This window comes from Ochlerotatus camptorhynchus, unplaced genomic scaffold (genome assembly GCF_037179485.1).
Source record: "Ochlerotatus camptorhynchus isolate MF236.1 unplaced genomic scaffold, CSIRO-AGI_Acam_v1.1 ptg000088l, whole genome shotgun sequence".
Taxonomy (NCBI): domain Eukaryota; kingdom Metazoa; phylum Arthropoda; class Insecta; order Diptera; family Culicidae; genus Ochlerotatus; species Ochlerotatus camptorhynchus.
In genome coordinates, this window is record NW_027040578.1 from 132933 (window position 1) to 150709 (window position 17777).

The 17777-nt window shown below is 35.7% G+C and overlaps 1 protein-coding gene across 1 annotated transcript in view; it reads left to right on the forward strand.

Moving 5' to 3' along the window:
- Positions 1 to 838: 838 nt before the first annotated feature.
- Positions 839 to 17777, forward strand: part of Pino (Pinocchio) — a 165118-nt gene continuing 148179 nt past the window's right edge. Inside the window, exon 1 of the mRNA XM_065218522.1 lies at positions 839 to 1055. The gene's annotated coding sequence lies outside the window, so the exon portion shown is untranslated. The remainder of the gene's footprint in view (positions 1056 to 17777) is intronic.

A 17777-nucleotide genomic window follows, 5' to 3' on the forward strand; every position in this document is an offset into this window, starting at 1 on the left:
TTTACCTGGTGTCTCACTTTCCGGCAGGTGCTTCCAAAAATTTAATATTTTGTAATTCATAAAATTGAACATATTTGTAGTTCTTTGGCGAACGTTTCAGCTCAATTGGTCATAAGTTAGCAAAGTTACATCATGTCAAAGTTGACCATTTTGTATGAAAATCGGCATGCGCTGCTATTTTATCGAACACAGCTGTATGTAAGTTTAACATAAAAGTAATCCATATTTAGAAACAATACCAACCTATTGGTATTTATTTATTTTTATGGCGATTTAAATGCCATTGTTACTTGGCTGTTTTAACTTATTGGGGTCATTTTTGTCGGTTTACTGCCAATCTATCGTTTCAAGATTATTATTAGAGTTGCCACTCCAACAGTTAGACAATAGATTTAGCTTTCACTACGCCGCAACGGATCAGATCTGGATGCATTGTGTGCGGTTGCTAACTCGCTCAAATATGCAATTAACGCTAAAAATATGATTAAGTTGATTCTGACCACCAGCCGTATTTTTACCGGTGGTCATTTCAAAATGCCCAAACAAACAAAAATAGCAATATTGCTGTTAAGCAAAATACTCAATAATAAACGCCCACCTATCATTTAAATCACCGCACGGCGCCATCAAACGGTCATTACACCACTGTAGCACCCACAGAGGTTAAAAATTCATCCGATTTGCATTCCTTCAACTGTATTCTATTAATACACGATCGTCATTTCCAGGGAATTATAATTAACACTGCGCTGACATTCCCCATTCCCTTTCTGGTTTCGTTTGTTCCCAGCTCGACGACGCGAAAAAAATGAAATCATTTGGTTTTAACCAACCGAGCAGCGGTGGCCACCAATCGAGCGTCGTTTCCGAATGGGAGGACAACGTCGTGTTTGATTCGGACGATCCGGATTTTTCAGGAGAAGCTGGAGCACAATGCGTTGTGTCCAACCTGCCAGCGTCGGCGGCGGAAGCGGCTGCATTTCTGGGCAGGACAGGTACCTGCTTTAACATCGAATCAACCCACGTACCGGCCAATTTACCGCTGTTTCTGAAAGGTAAGTCTCAAGAACAATGCAGTATTTAGCTTATTGATATTCATAGCAGAAGCTGTCTTTATTGCCGATTTATTTGCGGCAGTTGTAGGGAGGAAATGATTCCAAGAGAATCGTTTTGGGGGATTTTTCGAAGGGGGGTTTCTACATATTTTAATAATAAATAGCTTTGGTTGCAATTCACGGAAATCAAACCGCTAGTATCTTAGAAGATTTTATTTATAAACCCAGTATCCGTACCGGTACATTGAAACTACTTCGAAGAATGATGGATTGCTAACAATCTTCAATTCAATGATAAAATCAACAGAGATACTTTGAGAGCCTCCATTAGCTCAGTCGGTAAATTAAGTATCTTGACGAAGTTTGTAAAGGATTATTTTGTATGGATAACTGTCATGACGAATTTTTAATTAACAATGCATTTAAAAGATGAGAGAAGGTAGGCACCATTTTATTGTTCACTTTATTGTATTTTATTACTCATCGAAATTAAAATTAAGCAGATAAGGCAGAGGAAGCAACAACAATACTTAACATTATATGCTTATAATTATTATACAGGTACCAACGACCAATGATTTATAAATAACAAAACTTGTTTATTTTTTTATATTTTGTATTTCACTACATATATTATATAAATTATACATTGCATGATATACTATTACTATCAGCTTAATATTTCAGTTTACCCAAGCAAGTCATCGAAATTAATATGAAGCTGATGAAGCAGAGAAAATAACAACATTAAATAATATTATATGTATATAATTATTAAGCAGGTTATTCTCGTCATGTTAGTTATTTATCACAATTTTTAGCATTATTGTTAGTATCATTTGGGCAAAATATATTTAATTGCTTAATATATCCTATACATTTCAGTGTTGCATCCACTTACCATTGTGAGCTGAGGAGGTATAGTGCTGCATCTTATTATAAGTAAAATACTTCTTCATTGCAGTAGCAACTCTATTATCCATATAAATGTATTTCATTATGTAATATTTTAATGTTCTGATATATTTCATTTCTCCATTGCATATATTTTCATTATATAAATAAATACTGGGTTGGGAGGGAGCATCAGGGTATCATTCAAACTGAAACTGGACAATGGTATGATTGACAGCCGGAGTCTAGGAGGGAATAAACACTATCATTTTCTTTATCCTACCGATTCGATTGTGGTGGTGTGAATTCTACTCCAACAGTTTCAGGGCGATTGACGCGCCCTTCTTAACAAACCATCCAGTAGGAAGCTTAATAAGTATTGCGAATTGTGTTATTCGATTTGTTGGAGCGTACCGTTGGAAGGAGATTCTTAAATTCCCGTGGATTTCGCGTAAGTGTCTCTGCTTACGGGTCCGCCCTTCCGTTTTTGGCCCTTCATACAGCGATATTGTGAATTCAGATCGGTAGCTCAAATTGATCTTGCTATTAAGTGGAGCTGCATCCAAGACAAGTCTTGAAAGGATGGTGGCTACCTTACATACATACATACATAACTGTCATGACGAATTTTTAATAACTATTGTAGCACTGAAAAAACTACTGGTGGTGATGATGGATTTTTGATATTTTATTTAATAGAAGTAGTTAATGAAAAAACCCGAATTTATCCACCTATGGTGTGATCAGACCCTTCTTACTTATTCAAGTTTATTTATTTTATTGTCATTATCAGTGACCAAGCCCCCCACCCCCGTGTCATCCAGTGACGCTACGCCACTGCCTGGGGGTACCCGGAATATATCCGGGTGTAGTCTATTTGGTGAGGCTACCAATCACCTTATCATCGTATTTTAATGTGATTTAATGGGTTTTAATTCAATTCATATTCAAGCAACTTCCCCGGGGTACCCGGAACATGTCCAAGTGTGTCCAATGTGGTCTGGAACACTTAACACGACTTGCATTGATCTTATTTTTGAATTCTGTAGTAATTTGATGTGTCGCATGATGGTTTTGATACGTTTTCCGTTAAATCCAGCGTGAAGGCCCATATTCACCGGATCTTATTCCGGCCATATCTCCGGAACCGGTTCACCGATTCCAAAACCGTTCAATAGCGTTCAATGGGACTCCAAGACCTATCATTTGGCGCCGAGTTTGTCCAAATCGGTTGAGCGGTTCACACTTAAAAAAATTCATGTAAAGTTAGGTGCTCTGAGACTGACATATACGAGCGTCATTTTTGACATAAAATTGAGTCGTAATAGACGCAAAACTCAGCTCAATCAAACGTACTTTTCGTCGAGTACCGAACTTTTCAGTCTCGGAGCACTTAATTTTACATGACATGTTTGTTTACGTCTCATCCTTTATGTCAAAGATGGATTCCGTCACGTGTAAAATTAGGTATTTCTAAGTGTGTTGCTGAGAAACGTGAGCGCATTCATTTCGTAACATACACACACACATACACACGTACACACACACACACACACACACACACAGACATGTTCCGATCTCGTCGAGCTGAGTCGAATGGTATATGACACTCGGCCCTCCGGGCCTCGGATCGATAGTCAGTTTTTCAAGTGATATCTATACCCTTCTTTGTAAGAAGGGTAAAAAGTTATTTGAGTAGTGCAAAGGTTTGAGCCTCGCGCGCGTATTACGGATAACGAGGACTGATTTTAACATTTGATAAACAAAACAAAATTGAACATTGAAGCTTATTTGAAACATGCCTTGAATAAGTAGTATGTTTTCTGGTTGAATGCCGGGGGTTCCTGATCATTGCTGAAAATTACGATAGCATCAGACGACGGTGTTGCAAGTGCTTTAAAGTCTGTTCCATTTAGAATTTAGCCGAACAAAACAGGTCATTTCTTCAAGGGGAAATAAAGTACAAAAACGTTAAAGGTATCATTTTGTAGGATTTTTATTTAGCTTAAAGGGAAAAATACAACAAAAATTATGCGTCAGCTTTTCGGATGCATTTTCGAATTTTTCGCGGAATACATCTCATCATGTCTTGCACAGTAGTACTGTCAACCTCATCTACCATCCTTTTCAACCACTTTTCCAAATCAGAGGGTGTTTTGATTGTTTTGCCACATTTCTTCAATTTGCGCTTGATAATTGCCCAAAAATTTTCAATGGGACGAAAATCTGGACAATTTGGTGCATTGATACTTTTCTCAATAAAATCAACATTATTCTGCTTATACCATTCTATAACATCGCGGCTGTAATGGCAGCTGGCTAAGTCAGGCCAGAACTTTACGGGACCTTCGTGTGATTTAATGAACGGCAAAATTATGTTCTGGAGACAGTCCGCATCGTGCTCTCTTGCCGTGCGGTTCTATTTGCTTTTTGCTGAAGGAAGTGTTACTACTACCTAAGGCTACAACAAATTTAAACAGCACTTTTCAGTGCTGAACCTGTAAAAAAAATTCTACCTTGTTCAACTCTTATTCCTCTTCGATCCTTGTTTGGACCCTACCCGAGGTAATCCTTCTTCGATATCGATTTGGAAAATTCCTCTTCGATCCTTCAGATTCTTATAGTAATCTGCTTGGAAGTCGATTTGGATAAAAATTTACTGCCGCCATGGCGCCTAAACGCAAAAGAAAGGGGCAAACTCTTGATCCTCCTTCTGATGAAATTAATTTGAGTAATCAATTTGAATGCCGTGTATTGGCTGAAACCTTGGACGGATTTAAATGTCTTCTCAAGTATCTTACTGAGAAGCAGCACAAATTTTTTACTTACGACACCAAAACTGAACGTGTGTTCAAGGTTGTCATGAAAGGATTGCCCAGTGGTGAATCCCTGGATCAGACCAAAGATGAGCCTTATGCTCCATGTCCGAGTGAAGTGGGAACACTTCAGGAAGACTGGAGGAAATTTCCAAAACCTCACTCAGTGCCGTAAGTGCCAGGGATGGGGTCACGGAACTAAAAATTGCTACATGCCAGCTAAATGCATGAATTGTGGTGATTCCTCTCACGCAAAGGACGACTGTCCTGTGAAGGAAGATCCTAAGAAATTTAAATGTTCAAATTGTGGTGAAAACCACAAATCCAATTGTTGGGAATGTAAGACTCGCAAAGCGATCCTACAATCTCGTTCTAACCGACAGGTAGGAAACGCTCCACGTTTCCGACCAGGTACAAATTCCTCTGCTGTTAACAACGGTCAGCGAGGAACCAATTCTACATTCGTACCCGTAGGTACAAATATCACCACTGCTTCAAATTTTTCATCTGTACCTACTCCCCTCGCTGCTAACAATGTTCAGCTCCAGGTGATGATGGAATTTTCTATATCCTCATCAAAAAACTCCCAGAGAGTACCTTGTCTTTCTTGGTAAAATTATTTAACAGATGTTTCCATTTGACATACTTTCCTGATAAATGGAAAAATGCAAAAGTTGTTCCAATTTTGAAGCCGGATAAAAATCCAGCTGAAGCTTCTAGCTACCGTCCAATAAGTTTGCTTTCTTCAATAAGTAAACTTTTTGAAAAGATAATTTTAAATAGAATGATGCTTCACATCAATTTGCATTTGCATCATTTTGCAGATGAGCAGTTTGGATTTCGCCATGGGCATTCAACTACTCATCAACTCTTAAGAGTTACTAATTTAATTCGTTCAAACAAATCTGAAGGCCACTCAACTGGAGTTGCTCTTCTAGACATAGAAAAAGCATTCGACAGTGTTTGGCATGTAGGTTTGATTGCTAAATTGAAAAAGTTTAATTTTCCACTTTGTATTATGAAATTAGTTCAAAATTATTTATCTGACAGAATTCTGCAGGTAAATTATCAAAATTCCAAATCTAATCGACTACCTGTTAGAGCAGGAGTTCCTCAGGGTAGCATTCTTGAGCCTATATTGTATAACATTTTCACTTCGGACCTCCCTGATTTGCCTCAGGGTTGCCACAAATCTTTGTTCGCTGATGACACAGGCATTTCCGCTAAAGGAAGAAGTCTTCGTGTTATTTGCAGCAGACTGCAGAAAAGTTTGGATATTTTCTCTTCTTATTTACAAAAATGGAAGATTTCTCCCAACGCTTCCAAAACTCTACTTATAATATTTCCACATAAGCCTAGAGCTTCGTTTTTGAAACCTAGTAGTAGTCACATAGTCACTATGCACGGAGTTCCAATTTCCTGGTCAAACCAAGTGAAATATCTTGGATTAATACTTGACCAAACATTAACTTTTAAAGATCACATTGAGGGCATTCAAGCCAAATGTAACAAATATATAAAATGTTTGTATCCTCTTATAAACAGGAAATCCAAACTTTGCCTGACGAATAAACTTCTAATATTTAAACAAGTTTTTAGACCGGCCATGCTTTACGCTGTGCCAATATGGTCTTGTTGTTGCACTACCAGGAAAAAAGCACTTCAAAGGATTCAGAACAAAGTTCTGAAGATGATTTTGTAGTTGCCTCGCTGGTTCAGTACTACCGAAGTACATAGAATTTCGAATGTTGAGACTTTAGAAGAAATGTCCAACAAAATAAATAATAAATTCAGGCAAAAATCGTTGCAATCCTCAATTGCAACAATTAATTCCCTTTATACTTAGATAAGATTTAACTTTAGTTTTTAGTTTTAAGATATCAATTGTTATACTGACATGCAGGTTTAAAAAACCTGTTTAAAATACTGATTGCCAGGACAGGAACAATGTAAAAACACTTAGCTATATATCATAACAATTAAGGCTGGTATGTTACTATAGTCACTGGAGCACCTAGGTTTAAATGAAATGTAATTTATTTTGAATTTGGAACAAATAAAGAGTTAAAAAAAATGTTCTGGAGACAATCCTCCTTGTAAAGTTGTCCATTCATAGTGATGAAAACCTTTGTTTGCTTTCCGCAACTGCAGATGCCTTTCCAAATCATCAACTTGCGAGCGAATTTATCTGCAAAGACAAATTTGAATTAATCCGTAGCATCCCCCTTACGTTTAGCAAAGTAAAATTTTTGGCCCGGAATTTGTCCAGATTTTTTTCACGTCTGTCACGTTTCATCTTCGGTAACTTTTGAACAAGTATATGAATCCTGATGAAATTTTCACTACTAAATAAACAATCCTTCCGGATCAATCCGCTATCAATAGTTTTTTGCTACGACAACTAGAGACGCTACAGTAATTAAAAAGAAACGGCCAAATACTAACTGGAATAGACTTTAGAATGCTTTGTTGATTAGTCATGAAATTCTTGATTGCTGGGAATGCTCGTGAATATTTAAGGTGAACAAAAGGGTGAACAACCTTTGTAAATGTAAGCGGTGTGACCGTCATCTTAAAGCAAGACCAAGCTGGACGCGGCTGGGAACTGGCATTACATTTGTTGTATGCAACATATGCAGAGGATGTAATAAATCCAAGCTTACATTGGATGTACGAGAAATGTTTTTTACGTGTATCCGTTCGCAAAAGGGAGGTAAAGCGTAGGTTATTCCTAGTATGACGGAAATTAGATAAAAAGCACTATTTTCGATTCAAAATTGTTCATATCAAATTGACGTAGGGTAGAGAACTACTTCGGCCCATTTTGGGCCTATCGAGCAGAAAACATAAAATAAAACCATGATTTCGGCACTAAGAAGTCAATTATGCGATTTGTACGATACTTCTGTTCAAAATCTACCGAACAAAGTCAATAAGAACGTGTGATATGAATGTTTGCACCCATCATTCTCAAAAACAAAAAAGGCGCTCTGACCGAATCAATTTATATCTTCATCCGATACGCCGAAGTGAATTCAATTTCGTTTCAATGGCGTTTAAATGCGTTAGGGCAAGTTTAAAATCCGTAGGCTGATTTTTAACAATATCTCAAGAATGTGTTACTATTTAACAAATCTTACGATACGTACGTAAAGTTGAATAAATTTGAAATGCATCTGCAGTGAGAACATTCCATTTTGTGAGAAAAAAAATCTGTTCGAAAAATAGAGGCAAAGGGCGGGTTGTGCTTAGTAGGCCCAAAATTAGATCTAAGCCATACAGGAAAATTATTTTGAACATCTATTCGGTCAAATGGCAATTCGGCCAAACATCCATTCATACAAACGCCAGTGATGGCACGATATTACAAAGCCGGAAGCAGCAGGTTCGATATTCCCGATCCGGTCGAGGAAATCTTTCGGATTTGATTTTTTTGTTTACTTCCCTGGAATTGACATAGGTCATTGTTGTTTCGACACAATACAAAAATTCATCCATTGGTTGGCATCAGGGCGTCACAATATCAGCGTGAATCGATAAAATTGATGGGACGAAGAGACTGCTAGCGTTCTTTTTCAGTTGAAGTCTATCAGCATCGCAGCATTCTAGAACCTCAGTTGGTGTCTTGAAACTAAGGTTCTGCCAGACAACAACTCAGCAGCACGAGACTCCTCGAACTGTGTCTCAGAGTCGGCGCACTACTGGGAAAACTGGAGGGGCTAAGCGCACCTAATGACACTTAAGCTTTCAAATTAACTAAAACATAGAGCGGATCAACTTAAACACTGTACTCCTTCAAATTACCACTATAGCACTATGGTGTGAATTGTGTGGTGTGGTCGATATTCTGGCACATACCTTTGACGACGATGATGACTACGACGACGGTAGTCTAGCGAGCGCTCGCTGCAGTTCCGGAACGATTCTGTCGGTGGTGGATGATGAAAGGCCGATCTTGTCGGCAAGATGGCGGTATCATTGACTAGTCTACCGGTGACTACAGCGAGATGGCGGTCGAACTAGTGCGTCTACCGTACGTCGGATTGATTCACTACTCAGTAGTTCTATTTCAAATGACGATTTTTTTTTTGATTTTTTTTGATCGACCTTCTACGATTATGTTGAAACTTTGCACAGTTGTTTGTTATTGTCCAACATGCCATTTTACATATTTGGTTCCCTAGTTTTGTACACGATTAACACTTGAAAATGGCTAATGCAAAAATGATACACATCAATAGAAAAACATATATCTCACGAAAGATTTGTTTGATCGAGATGGTTCGGCGAAGTGGCGGACAAGTATTGTGCCTTTCAAGAAAAAATATACACTTTAAAAACTATTTTATTATATACAAAAAAATCCTAATTATTAAAAAAATAATAAAATTAATTTTTTATATTTATACTTTAGTTTTGATAAAGTGCTACTCACTGACAATGTTTATTTGCTGGGCAATTCAGAAACAAAAAAGTTATGAATTATTGAAAAAAGTACTATTTTCCAAAATACTACCTACCGTTATCGAATATTTTTGAAATAGTGTTAATATTAAAACACATTAAATTTACAATAAAAAAGCTCTCAGTGCATACATTTCCCAAAGTTGTTATTTTCAATATACTCGTACACACTTAGAAATAACAAATTTTACACGTGATGGAATCCATCTTTGACATAAAAGATGAGACGTAAACAAACATGTCATGTAATTTTAAGTGCTCCGAGACTGAAAAGCTCGTTGCTCGACGAAAATTACGTTTGATTAAGCTATATTTCGCGTCTGTTATGACTCAAATTTATGTCAAAATTGACGCTCGTATATGTCACTCTCAGAGCATCTAAATTTACACAAATTTTTCTAAGTGTGTAGGTTAAAATTCACTCACGCATAATTAGAGCAATTTTAACCCTTTGGTCCCTTACCCTTACTACTTTGGTCCATGATAAAATTTTTACTAAAACTTGTCTTCACAACTGTCGTTATCAGATTGACTGCTGCTTGTATGAAATCAACCTTAGTTTTATAGTGCTCATAGGTAGATGAAGTGGTAGGTATATAATGTTAATGGTTCAGGTATAAATAACAGAAGGGCATATAGAATTATGATGCGATAGATTGACTTCCCAATTCGTTGTTGATACGAAAGAAGATCTCAATTTAAATTCTATTCATACCTTTTTCTTTATGGATAATTTTAGCTAAGAATGCTAAGTTGCTATAGAAGTATCGGATTTTACCTCAGTTGTAGACAATATAATCAATTATATTATTTTCTAATGATATAAGCCCTTTTCATATGGAATTCTCGATTAATCCAAGTGATTAGTTGCTGATTAGACAAAATTGAATCACAAATTGAGCTTCATTGCACAGCAAAAAATAAATTTTAATATTACATCCAAGGGAATGCACTTCAATCATGTCGAAAATCTCATGTAATTTTTATTGCCACAAAAATAAACAAATGCAGTAAAAGCAGCGTTATGTCAGTTCATGCATTGTATTAATGATAATTTTGTCCTTTTTGGCTAGTAATATTACCCCATATTTTTGACACGATTGAAGTGCATCCACTTTGATGTGATATTAAAATTAATGTTTTGCTGTGTGGGTTCTTAGATGATTTTGAGCTTCACGGGTTTAGGTTTGTGTGAAAATGGTGCGTTAAAAAAATCAGTTCAGACATGAAAAAGTTTTTGTAAAAGTTAAAAGTGCCCATCTCGCGATGTATGGACGGATGGTAGTAAACATAATTACCTATCTTGAGGCAAAGTTTCATCCAAATCAAACATGGCAATTTTTTAAATGGACTTGACAACAGAATCTGCTGAAGTCGATGAAGCCAGAGACGTAGCCGGTGGGATGATATTCACAATGGATTCACTCTCAATATCTACGGGTGCTATTGAGTGTACACCACTGGCAGAAGGTTGTTCCGCATCTTGCTGCATTCCGTCATTCGAAGGCGTTTTGTTTGATGGCAATCTTGAAGACGGCATGTACTGAAAATTTTCAAAGAAATATGCAGAGGTATTTTACAACCAAAACATTTTACCATATTTAATTGTTTCAATTGAACTGGGAAAACTAGGTTAGACAACTGGAAAATTTTATTAAAAACCGAAAAAACAGGCTTTTAAATGTTTAAATAGAATGGCCAGAGTGCATTTGTTTTTATTTATTTATTTATTTATTTATTTATTTCGTCAACCAACGTAGACTAGTACAATTAATACAGTTTTGTTTTCTTAAATATATATTTATATAAAAAAGTAGTGTCAGCTTTCTTGTCTTTTCTTTAGAGTTGTTATTTCTTATGGAATAAAAATATTGCTTTAGTTTATGCCGAGACATTGTAAAGTCAATGGTTTCGCAGTGTTTATTGTAAGAGGCCATCATGCGGTTTAATGGCCCATATTTTGCATAATTTGTGCGATGATGTTTTATGACAAATAAATTTCGATTTCGGAGTTGCCGAGTGGGTGCATGGAAATTTAGTTTTGATAAAAGTTCTGTTGAGTCAATTCGCTGCGAAACGATATCATTTACAAATGAAACCATTGCATATTCACGACGCTCTTTTAATGTTTGTATGTTTATAAGCATGCAGCGTGCTTCATATGATGGAAGAGGAAATGAAGTCCAACCTAATTTACGAAGAGCGTATAATAGAAATTGTTTTTGTACTGATTCTAATCTTTTTTCGTGCGTGATTGAAAATGGAGACCATACAATACTGCAATATTCCAGTATTGACCTCACATAGGCAATATATAGTGTTTTAATTGTGTAAGGGTCCTGAAAGTTATAGCAAAAGCGCTTGATAAAGCCTAGCATGTTATTTGCCCTGTGAATAATTGTATTGTAATGGTCTATGAAAGTTAGCTTAGAGTCTAAGATAATTCCTAAATCCCTAACTCTTTCACATTTGTCTACAGTTTGATTTCCTAATGCAATTGAAATATTTGAAGTTGTTCTTTTTCTACTAAATGATATTAAGTTACATTTTTTTACATTCAATTCTAGTAGACTTTTTTTGCACCATATGTAGAATATGTGTATTTCATTCCGGAATATATTGATGTCTTCTTCATTTCTTATTTCCAAAAACAGTTTCATGTCGTCGGCATAAATAAGCAATTTAAGTTTTTTGAGAATGTAAGATATGTCGTTTACGTATAGAATAAAAAGGAGAGGTCCCAAATGAGAGCCTTGGGGGACGCCTGAAGTGACTTGAATTGGGCTCGATTTCTTTCCGTTGAATTTAATTATTTGTTGGCGGTTAGTTAAATATGATTCAAGCCATTTCAGGAGCCCTGACTTAATTCCAATTTTTTCCCGTTTGAAGAGTAACATTGGTATGTCAATGCGGTCAAATGCCTTGCTAAAGTCTGTATAGAGAGCTTCTACGTGGTTTCCATTATCCATTGCATTCAATGAGTAGTCTATAAATTCAAGTAAGTTGGTCGAGGTCGAACGACCCTTGAAAAAGCCGTGTTGCATGTCAGTAATTCTATTTTTGATTTGGAGAAATAATTTTTCGTTGATAATTGACTCGAAAAGCTTAGGAATGCAAGAGATAATGGCTATACCACGATAATTACGTACGTCAGATTTTCGACCAGATTTAAAGATAGGTACTAGAAATGAGCTTTTCCAAATTTTAGGGAAGTTTCCGGATTCCAGGGACATATTAAAAAGCCAAAACAATGGAGCAGTGAGTTCCTTTGCTAGACATTTAATAAATACTGGAGGAATTCCGTCAGGTCCAGGACCTTTTGAGGCATCTAAATTTTTTAAAGCCTGCAAAATGTCCTGCACTTGAAGTTGATTGAGGCCAATGTCCCTTGAAAATTCTGGATAAAATGCAAAATAATCGCGGTCACGATCTTCTTCAGAAAATGTCGTATAAATTTCTTGAAAAAATTTTGCGAATAGATTACAGTTTTTTTCCGAACTATCACCGACATTTTCGTCTAGATGCATTATTGAAGGAAAATTGTCAGATTTTAATTTCGTTTTTACGTAATTAAAGAAGTTCTTCGGACAGGACTTTATTTCACGTTCAGTTTTTGCATTATATTCTTCAAATGCAGTACTGATAGCTAAATTCAGTTGATCGCATAGATCCAAATAAATTAATAAATTATTACTACTATTGTGTTTTTTATAAATTTTATGTGCTTTTTGCTTCCGATTTTTCAAGTTTTTTATTTGTCTGTTAAACCAGACTGGATTTTGTGTGTTTCTGTTACGTCTTTTTTTCTTCAAAGGTATTTCTTCCGAAATTATTTCTGTTAAAATTTTGTAGAACACGTCTATACCAATTTCGACATTTCCTACATTCCTTAAAATTAATTGCCAATTGACACTGTTTAATTTAAATTTTATTTTTTCGTAGTCTGCTAATTTGTATTCAAAGACTTGTTCGTATTCGCAGTCGTTGGGTCTTTGGTTTTCATGCATAAATAAAGAATATTCGATTGCTGTGTGAAACGCTTCATTTTTCCACAGTGGATTTAATGATTCGGTCACACAGAAATCTTCATAAATATTCGTTTCAAGTCCGTTATGTTAAAAAAAAAATAGAATATACAATTCCATTGTCTATGATCTCAAAATATCACAAATTTTCTGAGGTTTCGAAAAAAAATAAACTCTGGTTCCGATATCTCTTCGTCATCTTGAAAGTCTTCCAAGCCTAACATGTTGAAACATGGTCTAGGAAACTTTCCAAGCGCTAGAGATTTTTTCAAAGACATGAATTTCGATAAATCTTTGCAGGCCGGAAGCATTAGTATCGGCAAACATCGGAAAATCATGTAGTAGAATCTTCTTTTTTTCAGAAGTTCTTTCCCAAGCCCATCAAATTGTATTTTCTACAAGTCTGGAATCAGCAAATTTCCAATCCCAGATTTTAGATAAAATCATAAAATATTTCTTAATTTTAGAAACATTAAATTTTTCTCGGACTGTGAACTTACATTCTAACATATCGTAAGTTATTCTACACTTTCTTAGTTTGTTTGAATTGAAGATCGCGAATTACTAAGTAGGGTAGAGAACTATTTCGGCCTAATCGCCCATTTTGGGCCTATCGAGCAGAAAACATCAAATAAATCCATGATTTCAAAGTTAACAAGTCAATTATGCATTTGGTACGATACTTTAGTTAATAAGCTTCCGAACGAAGTCAATGAGAACGCGTGATATGAATGCGGGTAACTTTTATATGGTATATGTTAAATATTTCCAAATATTTGAAAAAATAAATTTTCTTGTTTTTCGCCTGTTTGAAAAGGGACTCAAACAATCACTTATCAAATGTATTTCTGAAATAACCATCACAAATTGCTTATGATGTTTCTGATTATATCATTATTCAAAGTTTCATATTTATTGAACTATATTGTTTGACCGATGTCGGTCACAAGACAAAAAAAATAGTGCAAATGCAATAATTTCTGTTAAACATATTACTAACGAATTGACTCTAGGATCCTCAGTACTCGTTAAAAAAAATTGAAAAATTCATTGTTGTAAAAAAATATTTAGAATATACTTCAAAAAACTATCAAAGATACCCCGTTTTACGGTACATGTTTATGCCATGAGCTCTAGGATCAGTTTCATAGATGGAACACTTTTACGGATGCTCCGGATCTTCCGGAACTCAAATTCTTTCTTATATCACAGTTCCTAATGTTTTCGAAAAAACCGCGGAGTTTTAGGATCAAAAGTTTATGGATAGACCACTTTTACGAATGTTCCAGATCTTTCGAGGACCGTTCCGTTATCTCCAGGTTCTATATATAGGAACCATGGCTGTACTCTGCCTAATTATGAACATTTGTGCCCATTAATCTAAATTATGGATCTTAAGCCAATCCATAAACACACCTTTAAAAACACGCTACTTTTTAAAAAAGTAGACGACCCTATTTTCAATCTTTCTGCAATTAAAATAATCTACAGAGCCTAAGAACTCAGGAGGTACCACAATTTTTTGAAATTCATCAATAAATGACTGAGCGATGTCATGGCAAACTTGCTGTTACACGTTTTTCGGAGGCCTCGTAGTCGGCGTAAAGTATTTTACCCACCGTATTCGGAGTGTTAACCTATAATCCAATTAATACTGATTTTACGAAAACAAATTTATAAGATCCTTGAACTATTTGATTTATTTTTAATAAAATCTTGTACAATGCTCATGGTGGTTTGGAAATTTATAATATTTGTCCAAGCGGATCGCATTCAACGACAGATTAGATCCATATATCTGTTATCTTTCCGATCAATAAATGTCACTATTGGTCACTTTTTTATTTTTTTAAAGTCACTATTTTGTCATTTTTTCGTTATTGTGGTCAATACTATTGTATAAAATACCCACTACCAGCCCTGCATATTGTAGAGGAATTCTGCTGACAAAATTTTATCATTATTTCTAAAGGGTTATTTTGGAACGCCTTTTTTGTTTAAGGTAGAGTTTTTTTTTAAATAACCGGGAAAAACCAGGAATTGGAAAATGGAATTTGAATGGACACCCTGTGATTTAGAAAAAATGTAATTTTTGGAAATAAAATAGCGAAAAATCGATTGTACCACTCTAACATCCAAATGGTCACCCTAATGAGAAAATAAAAAATACGGGTCTAATATTTTTGGATAAGGAACAAAACTACCAAATCTCCCTTATCGTCCAGATTGTTTGTGCTGCGTATCGAATATTTAAAAAAAAAAAACAATCTGATGTGGTGTATTCAGAATATTTGAATATATTTAAGGAATATTATTTAATTATACAACTATGAAAACGGTAAAGGTTCTATCTACATATTATTTGTATGTCAAAATATTGATACTAGAATCCTCCAATGAATGTCAACGACCAAATCACGTAACTTCTATGTGATAATCCGGTGACGGTTAAGTTTTATGAAATGAGTGCCTCTACATGAAAATCACGTAGCTCTTATGTGAAAAGTACGATGGAAAAAAATCTACGTATGATTTCACGTAGCATTTACGTGAAAATTATTCTGAGTGTAGCTAGGCGTTATAGAAATGACGCATTAAACACGTTGTATGAAATAAACAAAATTTGAGTTCAATTTAGAGCTTCGAAAATGTGTGGAAGTGCATCTCGAACACTAATGTGAGAACCGGCAAAACGCTCGCTACAGAAGCGTAAAAGAAAAAAGATCCACTTGCTTAATCTTGCTGTTCCTTAATCCCCTATGTTCTGCTCTATATACACACAGATAACATTTTTTAATGTGTGGTGCACACAAAAACTCTTTTTATTTATTTTGAGGTGACAACTTGTTAATGGCGAACAAATGAATAAGACTTTGTATGTTTGTCAATTCCCCAGCGACAATGTCAAAAATATTGTAGCTTGAAATATTTCTATGATAAAAACAGATTTCAGCACTGATAACAACAAGAGTTTGTTGTCAACTCAGAAGCTGCTGAAATAAGCATTCACAATCCGCATATCTCATCTAATAAACAGTGCAGTATAATGTTTATGCAAACAAACTTTTATATGTTTGTGGAAATATTTAGCAATTTCACCCCATAAACGGTCACTACCTTCAGTAGGTTTGCTTTTTTCGATTTGTACTACCCATTAGTCCATATTTCCACTCACCACCCACCAGGGGAGTGTTCGGTAGTTGACAACAACAACCCCGATTGGAAACACTATAGGTCCAAACCTCCCAGTGAAAACCGGGTGGTAGGGGAGTGTGCGTGGGCTGGTCGAATCAGATGGCATTCAACAAAGACGGCTCTCAATCTCCATATTCAGTGCAAATAAGTATGTGCAAATAAACAACTTCGGCCAACTTTCAGCAGAAGGAGGAAAATATGTTGCGTCAGACCCTTCCGGCAGACGCGAAAATTGCTTTTTTTTTGCTAATCCACAACAACGGAAGCCAGCAGTCAGAGAGTGTGGGTGGGTCAAGGATCAAGGCATCTTGATGAACTTGATGATGGATGCAGTAAAGCTTTGGATACGAAAATGAATCACTCCACATTTAAGCGAGGCAGTAATATATTTTCATTTGTTATTGCGGCAGAAAAATATCAACAGTTGTCGTTATAAAATACTGAATCATGTAGCTTTGCACTAGTTCCTGTGGTAAAATGTTTTCCAACACCCGTATTGTTCATAAATAGCTTCTTACCGTCATTTACTGAATTCGTAAACAGTTTTTTCAATTGCATAATGTTGACGTTTTTCATTACCCGTTGCTTATTATATCTTGAAAGTGTTAATTTTCACTGTAATAAACAAGATATCATGAATTGTGCTCGTGGAGCTAATCAGCTGAGCCATACCTTTTTAACCAATCATCAGCTTCACTTTTCTTCCAAAGGAAAAAAAATCTCCTTTTATTGAACACAGAGAGAACAGACCCGCCACCGTCAAAGATATCTTCTATCTTATTTGTTTTAGTTCCTATCTTAATCAGGATCAAAACAATTATTCTCATCAAAACAAATCCATATCAACAACCATTAATTCTATCGCTGATTGACGCACATCGCACGACACTAAAATAGGTAAATAAATCCAGCTCCAACCGCCGTGAGGTGTTTCTCCAGTCACGTTTGACTAAATTTTACAACAGAAGCTGCCAAATATTGTGGAGCCTCTATTTGCACAACTGATTGCTCTAAACCGTGGAGATAGGAAACGGTGCGTAGTACAGTGTCGTTTTGAATTTGCGAATCACTCTGTCATGAATTTCAGATGCCATATAAATTTCACTTATTTGAGTCTGAACAGTTTTCAACGGATGCATGTCTTCTAAAAGGTGGTTGGTAAAAATTGAGTAGACACCGTTTTGTAAACAGGAACTTTCCATTGTTTTTATTACTACAGTGCCTTCCCGTTTTCGGCAACTCGACTGCATCAGTTATTTTCAGCCCCAGTTTTGTACAAATGTATCCTAGATTGTTTTTTTTAAATATATTACCAGTCATCTCTGATC